This window comes from Labeo rohita, chromosome 10 (assembly GCF_022985175.1).
Source record: "Labeo rohita strain BAU-BD-2019 chromosome 10, IGBB_LRoh.1.0, whole genome shotgun sequence".
NCBI lineage: Eukaryota > Metazoa > Chordata > Actinopteri > Cypriniformes > Cyprinidae > Labeo > Labeo rohita.
The window spans coordinates 1,244,158-1,251,649 of NC_066878.1; the positions used below are offsets into that span (position 1 = coordinate 1,244,158).

At 38.0% G+C, this 7,492-nt stretch overlaps 1 pseudogene; it reads left to right on the top strand.

Moving 5' to 3' along the window:
* The first annotated feature begins 2,175 nt into the window (after nucleotides 1-2,175).
* Nucleotides 2,176-3,237, top strand: LOC127171864 (trace amine-associated receptor 13c-like; annotated as a pseudogene).
* Nucleotides 3,238-7,492: the final 4,255 nt, after the last annotated feature.

Genomic DNA, 7,492 nt, shown 5'->3' on the forward strand with positions numbered 1-7,492 from the left:
GGCAAGTAAACACTCCCAGTATTACTTACAAGCAAAAGTATTAATACATATATTAATCAAAAATACAAATGAAATAATATTTTTTAAAATAGAATTTTTTTAAAAAATAGAATTGTAGATTATTTTTGTAAGTTTTTTATGTAGGTCTATATAAAGGCTATTACAGAAATAGACTACAGACATTTCATGAAGTAATAAATGTTAAAACTGCAAAATCTTCACTGTATACATTAAAGATAATTCTTATTACAGTTAATAAGTGATTCAGTCAAGAACAGTGAGTGATTTTCTCTTTTTCTTTTGTTGTTTGATTATTGTTACGCTGCTGTCGCTTTAAGATCTGACGCACAGATCAAATATTTTGACGCATCTGTATTTCTCCCAGCTGTTCAGGTTTACTTATGACAAAACCGACTTCATTTACATGAATAGTCTCCAATACGAGCATGTGTGTAGCAATAACAGAGCCTATTAGAAGCGAAAGAGAACTCTGTATTCGCACACTGACTGAGAGCGTTCTGTTCTGCGTTCTTTGAGTGTGCGCGCACTAGTGATGCGCGGATGGCGGTTATATCCGCGGGTCGGGTAATAAAAAAATGCATTCTGATTATTTGCGAGTGGGTCGCGGGTGGATAAGATGAATCAGTAATGAGGCAAATGTTATCTAAATACTTTTTTTCAGGCAAACGATTTCATTTGTGTGTGTGTGTCTGTGTGTTCACCTGTTCGAGAAGTTGTGACAGAAAAAAAGACATTCCAGATCAAGTTTGAAGGGAGTTACGCCTGTGTTAATGCTACTGAGTGGGGTAATATTTAGTGGTGTAGTGCAGTACCTGCGGATACCCATTTTTTAATCCGTCTTTGCGTATACCCACTTCTAAATTCCCTCTGATGCACATCATTCAGTAGTGTCCTGCATTAGCCAAAATCATGACAGGCCACCATTTCTAATTCAGTCGTATGTGAATAAATGCAAATATTCCCTCAAAACACATAGTAAAGACGGTAAGGAATGTGGCGCCGGCTTCCTTTGAAATATGTTTGATGATTGCGCCTGACATGCGCCCGCGCCCGCTCCGTCCGCGCCAGCACCAGATTTGCCGAGTAGTAAAATTAACAATTTTTATTGATTACTAATTTGAATCAGTACATTATAACGAAAACAATACCTTAAAAATGAAAAGAATTAGATTTTTATGATCTGAAATTTCTTAAACTGGGTGAACCCCTGTAATCTTTTGTCCAGGGATCCAGTAGACGTTCAAATACCCAATTGATTTCATCAGAGATTGCGGAGAGTCACGTCCAGATGTCAACGTTATTGTTTTTAGCGTGGCTTTGGCTTAAAAGCACGAACGATTAAGCTTATATAAGAGTGCAGTGATGTGCAGATCAGCTGAATCAATCTGCTGATAAAAATTAACCATCCATTCATCATATCATCATGCAAAACTAACAATTAGAATAGTCGTAAACGACGATCGGGTGCGGGTCAGGTGCGGTTATCTACATCAGTGAAAAATAAAGGTGCGGGTGGGTGGCGGGCGGATAATTTATTTGAAGCTGCGGATTCGGGTGACGTTTGAGCTCATTCGCGCATCTCTAGTGCGCACATAAACCCGTCGGCTTTCAAGTAGCCTACTGGACAAGACTTTCGTGATAATGCATCGAGTCAGTGACATTTCCGTCAGCTGTCTCTGGACTCGGACGGACTCGGGATATTTTCTTGAGTCCGAGTCAAGTCCGAGTAAAAATGCAGCCGATTCCGTGACAAGTCCGAGTCGCCTAAAAATTGTACTCGAGACCGGACTCGAGTCCGAGTACGAGTCCGAGTACGAATCCGAGTACCCCAACTCTACAAAGTTATAATGTGAAACTCTCTTGCAAGGCACTAGACTGTTATATTTATATTCTATAAATACTTATACATATAAATGGATGTTGAATATTAAGCTAGACATTACTGTTCTTGGTCCACTTGCACTTTCAGTCTTTATTATTAATATCATTGTTAAGTGTCATAGCATGCCCGGTTATGTGCAAGGCTCCACTGCAGAATCTGTATTGTGCTTGTGGCTACAGCAATTTCACTAGAACTACTAAAAAAATATGTCATTGTTCAGCATCAGAGTGGGTGGTAGATGGGTTGGTCAGTCTGATCCAGACACTGTATAAATGAAAATACAGTAAGGAGAGCAGAACAAACTCCTAACAGGAGGAAATTCACTCATGGCCTATGAGACAGAAGATCATGAGACTCAATACTGCTTTCCTGCCATCAACTCATCGTGTATCAAGGGAAAACGCTCCAGTCATGAATACAATATCATGTATGTGTTTTTTTCATTGCTGTCAGCATGGACTGTGTTTCTGAATCTGCTGGTGATCATCTCAATCTCTCACTTCAAGAAACTTCACACTCCAACCAACCTGATCATTCTCTCTCTGGCTGTGGCTGATCTGTTTATTGGACTTATTGTCATGCCTGTAGAGGCCACCAGGCTGATTGAGACGTGTTGGTACTTTGGAGATGCTTTCTGTGGACTGTTTATGATAATCATGGGACTGCTCGGCTCAACATCTCTAAGTAATTTAGTTTTAATTGCTGTTGATCGTTATGTGGCTGTGTGTCACCCTTTACTGTACCCACAGAAAATAACAATGACTAAAACTTCACTAAGCATTTGTCTCTGTTGGTTTTTCTCTTCAGTTTACAACACTGCCATTGCAATCAGCAACAGGTATTTTGACACTTCCACCAGAACAGATCAGTGTTATGGAGAGTGTACCTTTACTGTTAGTTTTACTTGCAGAGTCATTGATGAGATATATTCCTTTCTGTTGCCTTGTAGTGTGATGATCACTGCATATTTGAGAATCTTTTATGTTGTTAATCATCAAGTGAAAGTTATAAACTCTCTGATAAAAGGTGGTAAATGTGTAATGGAAGGATCAGTGAGGAGGAAATCTGACCGTAAAGCTGCTCTCACATTAGGAATCATTGTGTCAGTTTATCTGCTTTGTTATATTCCGTACTATATATTGTCTCTAACAAGTACTGCTGTAATCTCCTCTGCCACAATGACATTTCTTTTATGGACTTTGTATATTAACTCAGGTCTGAATCCTCTTATCTATGCTTTATTTTACAGCTGGTTTAAAATATCAGTTAAACACATCTTAACTCTTAAAATATTGGAGCCAGCATCGTCTCTCATGGATATTTTTAAAGGTTGATTTAATTTGATTTTTTTTTGTTTTTTTGTAAACACGAATGAATGTCTAAAACTTTTCCTCTCCTTTTTTGGTCTTTAAATTGGATGTGAACATACTGGATAGCAGATGTCTGTTAGTTACCATAAGCACATAAACAGGAAAAAACTAAGTAACGTGATGTATTTTTTTATTTGTTGAAAGTGAATAATTACTTTTAATGTGTTGTGGCATGAGTAAACCAGTACTAATGACAAATCCTATGTTTCCTTCACCTTGTCTGTCTTTCCTTCTGTTCTGCTGTGGACTAGTTTTAAGAAAAGTCAGACATTTTTGTGTCAGACTCTGATCTCGATATTAATTCAAGCGTCACGGCCCCATTTCAGAATGTGTTATAATTGTTGAACATTATTTGGCTGTGTCACTCTTTACTGTACTAACAGAAAATACGCAAAAGTTAAACTTAAATGAGCATATCCTAGTGCTTAAAATATGGGAGCCAGCATCCTTTGATTAAAGTGTTTTTTTTTGAAGAGAAAAGGTGAACATCCACAAACCAGGTCAATCCAGTTGACCATGTATACTCAAACCTTGACACATATTTTCAGTATGAAAACATGGTGGAACAGATTAGTCCAGCCTGGTCTCATTGTATATACATGCACGTCCTGATTTTGCTGAGTTAGAGATGTGTTCCTGAGTCAACATATTTTGTTGACCCTAAAACAACATTTTAATCCAAAAATGTAATCTTGACCACATCCCTACACCTAAACCTAACCTTACCTATGAGTAATCCCTAAAATCAGAGGAAATGATAAATGAATGACACTGATGTACAAGCACCAAACACTGATTGTAAGCCTAAACTTCAAAAAAAAAAAAAAAATTCAAATCTGATTGGTTAATCACAATGTTGTTCCAGGGTCAACAAAGATGTTGATCCAGGAACATCTTGTGACATCATGTGACAAGAACTAACAAATCAGCCTCATGCTTTCTAGTAACATTTGAAATCTCAGGCAAGATGAAGGAACAGCTGATGATAGCTGTTACAGGGATAACTGTTTTTTAAAAAAAAATTAGTAGCAGAGCTGGATTTGGTTTACAGCACACAAATAAAATAGTTTTATTTTGTGATTATGTTGCCTTTTTATGTGTAGTTTATGGTTCTATTGTCAGTCACAACGTGTCGGAGAAAATGCCCATGGCAAACAAAGCAAATATTACATGGCAAGTAAAGGTTAAATGATTGCAAAAATGTTATCCATCTTAATGGTTTAAAGTGTATTTTTGAAACATTATGTAGGCCTATTCTTGGAAACAAGCGGGAAGCAGAAATCACACAGAACAGAACGAAATATTATCATTTCATATTAAACAAGTGAACAATTTAATGATGCAGTTGAAAACAAGGCCACTGATATGACAACTAAAAAAAATATGTGATTTCAATATTCATAAGGATTCATTTTTTAGGTGTCATCAGTGCAACAGTATTGTATGTTTAAATTCTGAAAATATGTAAGTATTTATACGTTTAAATGTTGAAAATACGTCAGTATTGTTTGTTTTAGTGCTTGGAAAAACCTAATTAAATATACATTTTGTAGAACCACATTTTACGTAAAAATACATATGAATTATCATGAGATCACGTTGATTAGTCAGGTAATTAATAAGAAACACTGGGGTCTTCACCATAACAGTGAAAGCCAGGCTGTTACCAACCATGTCATCACTAAATATACAGTAGAGGTACTTGATGCAAAATACTGACACTTTAAACTTCTTTGCTGTAGTATAAATAGCTCTGTATTGAATAATTTAAATACTACTACTACTACTACTACTATAAATAATATTGAGGAAAAGGAAATCAGTAATTGCATAAACTGTCATCATTTATTCGTGGTTTTCACTGTACTGCATTTGGGCCTGATGGGCTTGTTTGGCTTACTGTTATGCTCATGGAGGGCTAAAAATAAAAGATTGAAATGTCACAACGCTGTTGCATCAGTGTAGTGTGTTGTGTGTTTATTTCACACCTTTAATGAACAGCTCTATGGAGGATCATCTCTGCAGCAATAGTACATGTAGAAAATAAATCATAATTATAATTGGGCCTCTGAGTTTTCGCATCATTGATCTTTTCTGACACTTGTAAAAGAAACAAATCACCCTTGGGACTACCATGATACAGGCCCACCAGCACTGCCCCTTGCAGAGCCTATTGTATTTTATTATAGTATATGACATTTTATCAATTTGATATTAATTTCCTTCATTAAAGTGGTCTGATTGTCTGACCTGTTGTAACAAGGACTCACCACAAATGTTGAACACTGTGCTCTGGTTTATTCTCGTCGCTTTCAGTGGGTACAGAGGCAGTGCATGTCTGCCATGACCAGCTGTTTACCTGGGGCATGTATAGCTATGTGGGTAAAGCACATAATTGTTGTTGATATCTGATCAGCGATTTGTTGAAATATTAGGGCTTTATTAGAGGAACAAAAGGCTTGCAAACAGTGCAGGTAATAGAAAAACATACAGTGGGTACGGAAAGTATTCAGACCCCCTTAAATGTTTTACTCTTTGTTATATTGCAGCCATTTGCTAAAATCATTTAAGTTCATTTTTTTTTCCTCATTAATGTACACACAGCACCCCATATTGACAAAAAAAACACAGAATTGTTGACATTTTTGCAAATTTATTAAAAAAGAAAAACTGAAATATCACATGGTCCTAAGTATTCAGACCCTTTGCTCAGTATTTAGTAGAAGCACCCTTTTGATCTAATACAGCCATGAGTCTTTTTGGGAAAGATGCAACAAGTTTTTCACACCTGGATTTGGGGATCCTCTGCCATTCCTCCTTGCAGATCCTCTCCAGTTCTGTCAGGTTGGATGGTAAACGTTGGTGGACAGCCATTTTTAGGTCTCTCCAGAGATGCTCAATTGGGTTTAAGTCAGGGCTCTGGCTGGGCCATTCAAGAACAGTCACAGAGTTGTTGTGAAGCCACTCCTTCGTTATTTTAGCTGTGTGCTTAGGGTCATTGTCTTGTTGGAAGGTAAACCTTCGGCCCAGTCTGAGGTCCTGAGCACTCTGGAGAAGGTTTTCGTCCAGGATATCCCTGTACTTGGCCACATTCATCTTTCCCTCGATTGCAACCAGTCCCTGCAGCTGAAAAACACCCCCACAGCATGATGCTGCCACCACCATGCTTCACTGTTGGGACTGTATTGGACAGGTGATGAGCAGTGCCTGGTTTTCTCCACACATACCGCTTAGAATTAAGGCCAAAAAGTTCTATCTTGGTCTCATCAGACCAGAGAATCTTATTTCTCACCATCTTGGAGTCCTTCAGGTGTTTTTTTTTTAGCAAACTCCATGCGGGCTTTCATGTGTCTTGCACTGAGGAGAGGCTTCCGTCGGGCCACTCTGCCATAAACCCCGACTGGTGGAGAGCTGCAGTGATGGTTGACTTTCTACAACTTTCTCCCATCTCCCGACTGCATCTCTGGAGCTCAGCCACAGTGATCTTTGGGTTCTTCTTTACCTCTCTCACCAAGGCTCTTCTCCCCCAACAGCTCAGTTTGGCCAGATGGCCAGCTCTAGTAAGGGTTCAGAAATTTTTTTGTAACCTTGGCCAGATCTGTGCCTTGCCACAATTCTCTCTCTGAGCTCTTCAGGCAGGTCCTTTGACCTCATGATTCTCATTTGCTCTGACATGCACTGTGAGCTGTAAGGTCTTATATAGACAGGTGTGTGGCTTTCCTAATCAAGTCCAATCAGTATAATCAAACACAGCTGGACTTAAACGAAGGTGTAGAACCATCTCAAGGATGATCAGAAGAAATGGACAGCACCTGAGTTAAATATATGAGTGTCACAGCAAAGGGTCTGAATACTTAGGACCATGTGATATTTCAGTTTTTCTTTTTTAATAAATCTGCAAAAATATCAACAATTCTGTGTTCTTCTATCAATATGGGGTGCTGTGTGTACATTAATGAGGAAAAAAAATGAACTTAAATGATTTTAGCAAATGGCTGCAATATAACAGAGTGAAAAATTTAAGGGGGTCTGAATACTTTCCGTACCCACTGTATGTTTATATTTATATGTACTGATTCTAACTTTAGGTACCATAGCTGATCACCTTTAGATAATTTTGAAAAGTGTTTCAATCATCAGTTCATGCAAATAGTGGGTATGACAAATGACTGTGTAACTGCATCTCAACTAATGATGTTTTATTAACAAGGTTCGGGAG